The 12702-nt window shown below is 45.0% G+C and overlaps 1 long non-coding RNA gene across 1 annotated transcript; it reads left to right on the forward strand.

Annotated features, from left to right (window-relative positions):
- Positions 1–6825: 6825 nt before the first annotated feature.
- LOC120323769 lies at positions 6826–7746 on the forward strand. Its single transcript, XR_005564596.1, has 3 exons — positions 6826–7020; positions 7234–7320; positions 7674–7746. It is a non-coding gene; the product is annotated as an uncharacterized LOC120323769 (long non-coding RNA).
- Positions 7747–12702: the final 4956 nt, after the last annotated feature.

The raw sequence follows: 12702 nt of genomic DNA on the forward strand, positions 1-12702 counted from the left end.
AAAAGCATTGTAGAAACTGTGTTCCTGTAGATTTTCCCTGTGTGGCAGGAGGGAGGGATGTGCTCTCTGTGCTAACAGCACTCTCTGATTCCCTTGCAGGAGGATCTTTCCGTCCGCGTTCGATTTGGAAGCACTGTGTGGGACATACAGTCCTCCCAGGGACAGTTTAATGCCTTCTTCCCATCAAAAGCATGAGGCTGCATCCTGGGGTCAGGATGTCAGTGACATGTGGATGACACTGAAGGCTGAAGCCTGTGTGTCAGTCAGGTCTTGGAAGAGGCTGAGCTCTGTCTGCTGCACAGACACGTTCGCGCTCTCCGAAGGGAGGCCCTTGAGGACGTAGCCATGAATTCAGTGTTTTCCAGGTGGCTGTGTTCTCTCTCTGCTGGATGTATCCCAGTGCTGTGAAACATGTGTCCCTGTTCTTTTTCCTAAAGAGATGCATCTGCTGCTGTCAGCTTCCAGGTAAGATGCACAGGAACCTGCTCTCCCTCAGCATCTGTGGCCTTTGGCCTCTGCTAGCAGTCAGGCATCCTAAGGAAACTAGAAGTGACCTAAACCTCTTTTTTTTTGCTAACCCGTGGTCAGTGTTGCAGATGGAGAAGTAATGGCAGTTTTCCAGCAGGTGAGACCCTCCTGGCCAGCTAGGCAGACAGGCAAAATAAACACAGGAAATAGCATCCATGCAGTAAGAGCAGAGAAAGGAGAGGCTGGGAGAGCTTTCTGCTGCCTGTGTGTCAGGGGGAGCCCAGAGCTTGGAGCTCTCTCCAACAGGAGCAAGGAGGTGTTGAACCTCAGGACAAAGGAAGGGGTTACTGCCTGAACAGAGAGGAAAGGAGAGAAAAGGAGGTTTCTGCTTTGCCCAGATAGAGCAGGAGTTGCTCTCTAGGGCACAGGGTCTGTGGAATGAAAATGGTGGGTCTGGATATGGAGTGAGTTAGTGCTTTGCTCAGGGCATCTGATCAGAAACTCTGATTAGCTCTGCTCTGTTTTTGTGTCTCAAAAGCAGTTCTGAGGGTCTCTGTGTTGATGGAAATTCTGCTCTGTCTCACCTGTGAAACCCATTCCCTGAGCTGCTCCCTTTGTGTCCCTTCCCCCCAGATCCCATGGGCTTATCAGAGCCTCCACTCTGCTCAGTTTATCCCTGGTGGTATGGCTGAGTAGTATTGTGGTGAGGCATCTGTTGGCTCCATCCCCGTGCTCAGTGAGATGGAGAAGCCACCTGTGGTGCCCAAAATAGCCTCAGCCTGGGCAATGCAATCCAAATGGTGTTGATAGTGCTGGGGGATTCCCATGCCTCATAAAGAGGCTTTTGTTGGGAGGATCTAAACTGAGCTCCAGGCCTTGCCAGCTGTGGAGAGCAGCAGATGGATCTGCAGTATAAAAATAGATGGAAGCAAACTCTTTTCTTCACCAGCTCAAAGTACAGTCCCAGAGGTGCCTGGTCAGCAGAACCAGAGCAGGGAACTGGGTGCTTTGCAGCTGCCAGTCTGCCTGGAGCCCATTAGCTCTTGTCAGAGACAGAAATTTATCTCTCCTCAGTCCCATTCCCCTTACAGCTGCTGTGTGGACAATCTAGTTTGCTCACAGCTGTTGGCAGCATGTTACATCCCATTTCCCTGGGGCAACACAAGCAAGAGAATGGGGCATTTCTGTGAGACACCATGTTCCTAAAAGAGGTATTAGTCTGTGGCTGTGTCCTCTGAGATCTCTGTACAGCACTTTAGGAAATCTGCTGATGACTTACACCAGTGTGTCAGGGGCAGTTGCAATAGCTGACTGGTAGATTTTGCAGCATCCAAGACCTCTGTGTATTGCACATGGAAATCTCACCTATTCCCAATCCCAGCAACAGGGGGAACATTTTGGAGTTCTATAATCTTTGTTGTTGCCCCAGGTGATTTGGCTGCTTATTTCAATGCCATAAATTCATACCAAAACTCCGAGGTTTAAACACCCCCCTAAAGGTATCTAAGGCTCATCGTCCTTGGTCTCTCAAGTAGATTAAAAGGGGATGTCCCCTGTGGATACCTCCAGGCCCAACTGTTCGTCCCAGCACTTTCCATCTAGGATTAGAAGTTTTTCAGCTCTAAAAGATGATGAGTTTGGTGCACAAAAGCAATTGTGAGGCTGCAGCAATATTCAGAGCAGGCAGGATGTGGTCCCTCTGCATTGTGTCTGCACAGCTATCTCATCCTGTGTTTGCATAAAACCCCCTTCTCAGCTGGCATCCCCACTCCATCCCCTCCTGCTAACTGAATAAGGATCATGGAGATGTTTCCTGAATGGGCTTTCTTGAGGCACTAATTTGATACACACAGGGCATCTTCCTGCAATGAATGTTCCTTAGGTAAGGTAATTGAAAGTGAGTTTGCATGGGTGGGTGGGGGCAATAGGCAGGACTACTGGCAGAAATCAGGGAAGGAATGGAAGAAAACCCTTTTGTTCCATACATTCAAGGTGTTGTGTCTGTTTATGCTCCCCAGCTTCTTCCTGAGCTGTGTTTTGAAGGTGGCTGCACTCTTCCTCTCCTCCTCACTTTTTTGAGGTGTTTTTTCCATTTCATCTTGTGACTCTGTTCTGCACTTTTTTAACTTTTTGCTTTTTGTTTCTTTTCTGGTTTCTTCTCCTCTGCCCCATGAAGAGCTGCATGCTGTGGGGTGCGAGTCAGAGGTCCTGAGGCTGGCTACACCTCCCTACACTGCATCCAAGGATATACCAGCTGAGTCCCTGACATTTCTCTGAAAGAGCCATATAGAAGCAAGAAGGGAAGAGGGAGAAAGAGTAGCATCATTGGGAGAAACCAGGTCAGAGGCTAAGGCAGGTAAAGATGTGGTGTGCAGGCAAGCAGGGCCCTTTTGATAAGAAATCTCCAAGATGCTGCAGATAGTTTCTCTTCAGGAATATTCCCCTTGATCACAAACCCCTGTGCTCTCATTTGGTGCTGGGAGTCAGGAAATAGTGGCAGCACGGAGCCTTTCCACTTATTTACAGCGTTTCCTTTTGCTTGCTGGGGGAGCAGAAAGGGTCGTCTAAAGGGCTTGGTTTTTTTTCTGAGCAAGTCTGATTTGCAGAGTAGAGGCAATTGCTGTTCCTATAACTTGGGAAGCACGTGGTGGGGAAAAGGTAGCTTCTTTTTCCTCGCAGATCTAGAAACCCTGGGTTGACAGAATGGCAAACAACAACCCACTGGTAATTGTGCCAGTAAACAGACTAGGAAGCATCTGCCCTGCCTTTCAATAGTGTAAACTTGACATTTCACCCCTGACAATTTCTGTTTTTAGCTCCTTCACCTTTAGTACTTACAGAAATGTTTCAACCACTAACTTGATGGGATTCAGCTCACAAAATGGCTGTCTCATCTCTAGTGACTGTCACGAGAGGTCTCCACACTTCATGGGGGAGCTCAGTGTTGCCCCCACCTTCAACAATCAAAGGCTGTCAAGGTGCAGTGGTGGGATGGAGCCTTCACAGGAATTTCCAGCAGCACTGCAGGAAAGGTGGGACCAAAACTGGTGGCTCCAACAATCCAGTCCAGGCCTCACTTCCATCTCCCTATCTCCAGTGAAACTCTAGATACAAACCAGAATCTGGGCTAAACGTGTGCTGTGACTGCTTTGTTTTGTGCCTGATGTGCTTGGTGCAGTACAGCAGTGGAAACAACCTCTCAAACACAGCCCTTCTTAAGCACCAAACCTGGGCATTAACTTGGTGTGATAATTCAGCAGCATTTGAACCACAAGTGCAGCGTGTGCACAGTTGTATCTCCATTTTCCCAGGTGACCATCGAGAGTCATTTTTACTTTTATTTTTGGCTGTTGACCTCGGACAGGATGCTCGAGCCAGAGGACAGGAGCAGTGAGTGCTCCCTCTGCTGTCTGTGGGCTTTCAGGTTCCCGGCTAATTTGGTCCCCACTCAGATTAAATGTTTTGCCAGGCAGGAGATGACTCTGGAAGCTGTTCAGCTTCCAGCAAAGAATGCATATCAAATATATTTATTGCTGTTAACATGCAAGGCCTAAGTCTCACAGCCCCCTGTGAGTGGCTCTGCTGGCTTCTGAGGCACTGCAGTCACAGCCTGTGTGTGAATGTGAATTCAGGTTTGGACTCAGCACAATATACCAATAAGGAGGGATGGATGTTGCAGTTTTGTATTCAGCAGAGGGTGGACTGGACTGGGGGACACATGCAAGTCATCTTTCCTGATGAGGTACCACCTGTGATGTGTCAACCCGTGGGAGGCCAGAGGAAATTAAGTGTTGTTCAATTTTGGGTAGACATCTTAGGTCTGTAAGGCAACTTGTTCTGTGGGCTTCTCTGGTTGTTTACTTCAGGCAGGTTTCCCCACTCTTAAAGGAGACAACTCAGTTGCCATTACCAGGCTACAGCACTTGATTCAGCATCAAGACAAAGGCCCTTAGGGAGATGCCAAGAAGTCAAGTGGGAATGGGGCAACCACAAAGGATTTTTAAAAGCCTTTAAGCAACTGAAGAGGAAAAGTGCCTCTAAATTACTCTGATTGTTGAGTTTATTAAGCTTATTACCCCAGGTCCTTATTTGTTCCGGTGTAGCCTGAAAACATTCTGGCCAGTTGAACTGGACAGTGCCTTGCCAGAGTGCTGTGACCAGCAGTTGCTGGGTGGCAACTCCTCCCTTTGCCTTGGACTCATGTGGCCTCTCACTTCATGTTTCTGAGGCCTCTTTTTTATTTTGGAGGGTCTTCCCCTTTGCCTGCTTGCTTTGTGTTTTGTTTTTTGTTTTCCCCCAGCACTGTCTCTATGCAGACCACATTCTGGAATTGTGCTCAGGAAGACATTCCTGTGTTTCTCTGCTGTAACATAATTGATCCTTTGTTACTGTATTTCAGGTGCCCCTGAAGGATGAGCAGCTGTGGTCAGGAGCAACAAGGTTTCCTGGCTGTGATTGTTCACTGGTCTGGCAACTCATAAAAGTGCTGTTTTTCTTCACCTCCGATGAAGTGCTAAACATGTCCCTGCATGCACAAGACACGGAGGCTCAACAAACCCAAAGGGCTCATTGTTAAACAAGGTAAGTCATCCTGAGAGGCTGGGCATTAGAGGGTTTTCAGTGCTTCCCTCTGTTTGTCAAGGACCAGACAGTGAGGTGGTGTGACAGCACAGTCCATAGCATGAAGGGAAAACACTGTGTTCCAGTTCTCTGCAAAGGCCCAAGAATAGCTGCCCCGGTGCTTCCTGTGTCTGCTTGATGCTGAACCATCAAAGAGACTTTCTGTGGGTTAAATTAAGCTTTCTACATTTAAGAAGGGAAATTATCTTAAATTTTTTGTTGTTGTTTTTAAGTTTGGCCCTTGCTTTACTAGCAGCTGTATACATTAAACACGCTAAAAAAGAATACAGTGTAAAAAAAAAATACTAGACAAAGGAAAAACAGAAGCAAGCACCAATTTGATCAAGTCTCTGAGTTCACCCAGACCATATGGAAGCTGTGAATTTTATGCAGGCAGCTGAGAGTCAAAATGGTAGTAATTTTAGAAGTTTTCTTTCAGTTTATGAAACTGAGAACATACTTATAGACCAAGCATAGGTGGATGAGGGAAGCTGAACAACTGGCAAACTGAGACAGGAGGAAAGAGGAGGATGCAGAGGTCTGAACAGGGAAGGGTTATTGCCTGGGACATGAATATTCTGTCTAATGCATAAGGAGATGGAAAGGTGAAGAAAGGCCACAGGCATATTAGTTACTTGCGAATTGCACTATGTCATTTCTCCCTCTGCCCAATTTTAGCCATTGTGTGGAGCAGGCAGCAATACATGTGCATCCTGCATCCATCCATCTTCATAATAGCTGGGTTAAATTGCACAATCTTTAGGAATATCATTTGCAGGCAGCTCTTATTGCTGTTCCCAGCCTCTTTCCAGTAATCTGTGGCTCCAGGGGCTGGGCACATTTTGAAACTGTGGTCAGTCAGAAGGTATTTTTATGCTGCTGCTTCTCTCACCTTTTTATTCTATTATCCTGCTAAATCACTGTGTTGTAAGTAAGCATTCTTCTAGGACTGGTAATTCAGGATTCTGTGATTCAACATTACTAGAGAATGGTTCTTTGTACCTGTAAGAAGTGAGGAATCTTTCCACTAAGATCTTGCTTCTAGCCTGGGGGAGAACTCCAAAAACTACAGCTTTGTGTACATAAAGCTTCCCAGGTAGTTTGGTAGTGGCTTGGTTTCTAAAGAGATCTTGCTAACAGTGGAAAATTACACTATGCTAGAAGGAGCTTTGAAGACCTGCAATATATGAAATTAAGCACATATCATGACCAGAGAAGCATGGGCCAGCAGATGGGATAGTTAGAGTATCATTTTTTGTACACTGCATGCAAGGTTCAAGTGAACCTCTGAAGTGTTGCAATTCCTCAGGACCTCAGCCTAACTGGATGTTGTTTTGCAATGCTGAGCAGCCCTTTGGTGTAATCGCTTCTTCCCTCCCAAAGCCTGAACATCTGGATTTATGGTGACAAGAGCAATCCAGCGAGGAAGGGCATGAGAAATGGTACCCCTGTGGATTAGAGGAGAGACTGGATATGGTCTGAGTCACAGCACATGTGAGAGACTCTCTGGCTTCCCCCAGCTGTCCCATCCCACAGTAACAGTACCACTGCTGCTCTCCTCTGTTGGGAACCACTGCTCACAGTAAAAACACCTCTCAAAGCCCCTTTGCCATCAGCAGTAAACGGTGATCCATCAGCCACTCTCAGTGGGAACTACTGATATTAACCTCTACCATTTCCCCTAATATCAGTTTATTCATTAACTTTCTGTGTTTTAGGTGCGTCTCTGTTAATTTTCGCCCACCACTGCCCACCTCTCTGAAGATGTACAACCTGTGTGCTACAGGATCATAAAAACTTTATAACTGGAGGGGATGCAGCAGGAATAGAGGTGAACACTGCCTCTTCCTGGGACAAATATGAATTTTGGTGCCTCTTGAAGGAGCTATATGGACCCTACTCACATAACTGCATCTCTTCTTGAAGTGCCTGGTAATGCCCTGCAGAGCGAGGGTGAGGAGGGGAAGGTGGATGGGTAGGGGAGCAAGTACGTGCTCTTGGCTGATCTTTCTGATTAACACAGGAGGAAGCTGTGCTAGGGGGCCTTCCCAGGGCACAGCCTGGCTTGATGGAGGCTTTTAAAAAAGACTTTATTTTACTGAGTTCCTGGAACTGAGCTGATGCTGGTGATTGTCGTTATTCCAGGACCAGGAGGAACTGAACTGAGTGCCAACATGTTTGTGAGTGACACGCTTGTGACTGCTTCCCATTGTGGAACAAAAGATGCAAAAGGTGAGCAAGCAGATAGTAAAACATCGATATGAAATTTTGCAGGCTCCCTTTTGCTCTGGAGACTGACTCAAGCAGAGAGTGTGTTGGGGGAAGATGTGTTGCAGCATCGCCTTTTGCCAAGTAGTGCCTTTTCTTCTGCTACCACTTGTTCTGCTACAATAATTCCTTTATTGTCCCTGGGTGCTGTGAATAGCCCATCTGATCAGTTAGAGATTGGATTTGGTAAGGATTTGATCTGGGCTAGCTGTGTCTGGGACAAGTGCTATCCCAGCTCTTTATCCCTGCATGCCCCAGTTATCCATCACACATCCCTGCCACACTTACTCATTCTTGTGCTCCTCTCACATCTGTAGGTGACCCGTGTTTTGCAGATGATCAGTCCAGGGACCGTGTGCTATGTTTTCCTCCTGTTCGTGTGACTCTGGGGATGTCTGTTCTCCCACAAATCCTGTGAAAATGTAGGATGTGAGGTAAGTGGTAATCTCCAGACATGCAAATGAAGTGGGCTACGTATTGTTTACAAAAACATTTATTTCTGGTGTGTAAAAAGAAGGGTCCTTTGTCCAGGGTCTTTCCCACCCAGACTTGCTTCTTGAAGAAACGCAAGAGCTAGTGCTAATATTGTTGCTAGTGATTAAGTATTCCCCCAGGAGATCCTACATATCTTTAATGTAAACTCGCTCATTTGTGTGCTGGCTGCCTCCCTCCCTGTCAGTGGTGCTTCCTCTGCTTCCCTCTCTCTCTTCTCCCATCTCCTTCTACCCCTACCAACTTGAAACAGCATCTTTTGAATAATCTTTGTTGACACAAGCTGCCTTAGTTGTAGTTGCTGCAGGGGTTGGGAAGGATCCTCAAGCAAAGAATGTTCAGTCCTTGGGGTCATGGAAACCAGCCAGGAATTTCTGCTCTCCCATTCCCAGGGGCATGAGGAGCCTTCAGAGGAAAACCAAAGGTGACCATTTCCTCAGTTTAAATGTCGTTGACCTGAATTGCAGATGTTTACCATGACTTTTTAAGATCAAGAGGGCAGTTTTGGAAATATGACTGGTATCTTGATGGAGGATCATTTCGAATTATAGAGTCCTATAAAACAATATAGGAAATTGTTATTTGAAAAGAAGAAAGCATCATCACTGTCTTTTTCAAACCTTTGGAGTTATTTTATTGCACTTGATACATGTGTGCAGCTTGTTCAGCGAGAGAGCTGGATATTAAATGGCCAGATATCATTTCTTGCAGGTATGAACACAGAATATCAAGATAGACTAGAACATTAGCTATGTGCTAACTGAGGAGAGTATGTTACTCAGAAGGAGAAAGGAGGTGACAGGGGGACTAAAGCTGCCTCTTTTCTGTAAGGGTGATATCTTAACAGCTCTCATGGGAGGAAGGACATGTTCAACCTAATAGGATAATGGAATAATATGTTGAACATATCAGCTTTGACACAGACCATCTGGTGGCTGTAGACACAAATAACCTAAGGAAAACAAATTTGAAATGTTTCAGGAAATGGCTATATGCATGCAGTGCACTGGGGGGGCAGGAGGGTGCCTGTGTGTAAAAGGAAAAAGATAAAAGCCCCTCTCTTTGGCTGCGGGAAGAGTGTCTCACTCATTCCTGGAAAGGACTGCATTCCATCCTTAATGATATTTGGCCCATAAATTTAGTACTGTCATCTCCTCTGGACCCACAGAACTCTTCACTGTGAGGTTGGACCAAAGGTCCAGTATGGAGTCTAGTTGGTAAACAGAAGAATCCCCCAAACCAAACAAAAAACCCCCCTTCCTACAGTTACTGTTAGAAATTTGCTCAGAAATTGCTGGTATGGAAACTATTGCTCAGCAGGAAAATTATCTCCACCAGTAGGTCATCCACAATCTCTTCCCTTCCTTCTTTCTGCTGACTTTGTGTTTCTAACCCATCCTGTCTTCTCATCTCTGTCAACTGGTTTAAATTCCAGTCTCCATAGACTGCTGGCTAGCAATGAAATGGTTAACATGGAGGGTTTTTTCTTTCTTTTTTTTTTTCCTTCATAAAGCCAGTTTTCCTGTTTTGGAGCCAGAGAGATGCTTGGGTGGAAGGTGATTATTCTTCTCAGGGCTTTGATTTCAGGCTCTCTGTGGACATCAGCAGATGCTATTTCAGCTGCTCCATTCTATTCACATGTGAAATATTTTCTTGAAAACGGGAAAAATAAGAATATACTTTTCTTTCTAGATGAAAGCTCAGATCCTGAACTGGAGCATGTGAGGCAAGCCACAGCCAGTTGGTGGATGATTGTATAACCCTATAGGCAATATGATCCTTTCAGTATGTCACTCAAGCCAAGAGTTACATCTTGTATCTTCAGGCAACATGTGAGTCTGTTCTGTGTGTACAGCCTGACTGGCCAGATTTCAGTATAATGTGATGGCCCAGAGTCCTCACTCTGGGTGCCTTCTGCTGTGGCTAAGAACAACATAACACAATAGACAGTATCAGTGATGGTAAACTGCTACTGAAAGATGCTGAAGACACCAAAGGTCTTGAAATGGCCAATCAATCCTTCCTTTCTCCCCTTAATCACTGCAGACCCCTCTTGCCCTGTGCTCTCTCTCTCTCTCTTTTGAAAGTCTGCTCATGCCATTACAGGTCCACGGACATTTGTATGGGCTCAGGAAGGATAGTAGAATGTGTTACACTCTTCCTAAATGCAGTTTCCTTCTTCCTTGTTTGCCAGCAGCACGTCAGCAGCAAGTATCACTTTCCTGTGCAGGAATGGCTTTAATAAAAGGTACACTTGTGAGATATACTCCATTGACGAGTTATTTCTGGCACAGACAGAGCTGGAAGGAAGTCAGCATTACATACAGACACTCTTTGGCCTGGGAAGGTCTGAGAACCCTTTAAATACTTGGCTCAGAAATGGCTCTTTTCCTTTTATCTAGGAGATTTTTCCTTTCCTGTTAAGTTAATTAAACTTCTGTTTTGTCTTCCTCATGCCCTTTTGCCAGCATCTAGCCTGTTCATGAAGACACTGGTTCAATAACCATCATTTATAGTGTCAAGCTTAGGTTACTACTGTTTGTTTGCCAAGTGCAGCTGCAACCGTCTGCCCAAATTCACATGTTGCTGTGAGCCAGAGATATTGGCCTCCACTACACAAACGTGCCATTGAGGCCTCACAGCATCCCCTCCATGAGCTGTCCTTAAAAGATGGCAAGCTTTGTTGTCTTCCCACTTCTCTGAAAAAAGGGCTTGTTTACACTGGACAACTGATTTGAGTTGCAGTGGAGTCTGCAGTTCAAGTGAGATATTACTTCTGGTTAGCACCCTGTAAGATTATTCTCACTGTGGAATAAAAGTATGTCACTCAAAAATAAATTCTAAAGCAGATCATGTTATTCTGAAGCAGAAGTTTCCAGGCTGGGTATCAATCTAAGTCCCTGTGTATAAAAGCCCTGAGTGCCTGACATCCTGAGAGACCGAGTGTCTGGGGGTATGGATCAGACCACTGGGCAAATTCAGCTGAAGGGTTGAAGCCCCTTTCCCACTTCTTAGCATAAAACTATGCTCCCATATCATGTTGCAGCAGAGGGATGCCATAGATGCTCCCTTTTTTCTTCCCTTCCCTGCCACCCCTGTCACTGTGCAGCCCTAGTTCCCACTAGCCAGTGGGAGCTGTGAGTTGAATGGCTTTGGTGAGAGACTAATGGGGAAGCATTTTAATATGGAGAATGTTCTGTGAGGACCTTTTAAACAGTGCCTGTATGAGAGATCTAGCAGGTTTTCCATAATAATTCCAGTGGTGGGAAGGGTCTCATCCTTTGTGAGAGACAAGCCTTATTATAATTTCCTCATTCTCTGCTTGAATGCCTTCCCAGAAAAGCAAGGTGTTGATTGTTAATGGATGTTGCTGTTCCTTTTGTGCTGTCAAGTGTAAAACTAAAGATTAATGTATCCCTTTATTGACTGTTGCATGCAGGTTTTAACCTGCCTGAAGAATATTCAGTGCCTATCCTAGAAGTTACCCACCAGGCATTCAGTGGGCAAGCTATGGAAACAAACCTCTTCAAGCTCCTTGTTGAGTTTCTTTGAACATCATCAAACCCCAACCCATACAACTGAGAGCCAGAGTGGTGTACTGAATCCTTTAATACCACTTTGCCACTGGCCAAGCTGTTAGCCAAAGCTCTCACCTAGAAAACAATGGGTTCGGGGCCATCTAATGAGCCCCCTGGGAATAATTTGCAGTTTTTTGGATGAAATAATTTTTCAGTGACTTTTTTCCCCTTAAGGGCAATATAGGGCTCTTATAATCTGCATTTGTTTTTAACTTGGATGTCTCTGAAGTAGCTGTTTGGGATTACCTTGCAGTCAGGTCTTTTATAGAGGATTAAATGATTGAAAGTTGTCCTTTTTAGAATTTCAAATAAGCTCCCATTACTTCCTATATGATATCTCTATCAAACCTATCAAATGCTTTTCTAAAGTTCATAGAATTCACATAGAGCTTCTACTCAGAGGGGAAATCCTTGAGGATTTTGAAGTTAGCCTTGTGATAAATTCAAGCCTGTCTTTCCCAAAATCAGATTATTCAGTTCCAACTTAGATGTTTGCTAATTCCATTCTCTAACTATGTTCTTGCCAGGAATTCGGCAGTATAGAAACATGTTCCAGACTCTGCCTCATCTCTCCAGGTCTTACACTTTGAAATATCTAAATTCTGCAAGGATTGAAACAAAAGATCTTTCTCCTACTATGAGGGGAGGGACATCTTCCTCTTCCCAGATTATACCTAAAATTCATTCATTTTGGTATAGACTACTACCCCCTTTGATGAAGGATTAGAACACTATTTATAGTAGGTGCCTAAAGACCGGGCTTCCTGAACCCGTGGAAAACAAATGCGCCAGATTTTATTCTTTTGTTCTTTTAATAAACTGTCCGTGAGATTCTTCCCCTCCCCTCCTTTCCTGCTGGTTTACTTGCATTCTTATATGTTCAGTGTTTTTCTCTTCTGTCTTTGTTCCAGTTTATCAGCAATTTACACACAGTTGTTTCCCAGACTCCACGATTTCAACAGCAAAAATAACACTGACCTTTTGAGCCCATGAGCAATCTCGTTGGTGGTAATTTAGCAGAAAGTTACAGTAATGAACAAGAACTCTGCTCTTAAATGTTAGATCACTAAATGTGTTTTATGAGTGTTTATTACTTCTTTAATGCACTTCCTGTGCACCAGGGAGACAGCCATATTCCAGGGAAGGATGAAGTTTTTAATTGGCGAAAGTGGCCAATTTGTGAATCTATTCTGCTTTAAAGATACATTTTCAGGTGTGATTTAGTCAGAGCAATCAAGGGGAATGTTTCTAGCTAGAAAGACAACAGTGCAAACAA

Source organism: Pipra filicauda, unplaced genomic scaffold, assembly GCF_003945595.2.
Source record: "Pipra filicauda isolate LSUMZ 115617 unplaced genomic scaffold, ASM394559v2 scaffold33_size4404698_pilon, whole genome shotgun sequence".
Taxonomy (NCBI): Eukaryota; Metazoa; Chordata; class Aves; order Passeriformes; family Pipridae; genus Pipra; species Pipra filicauda.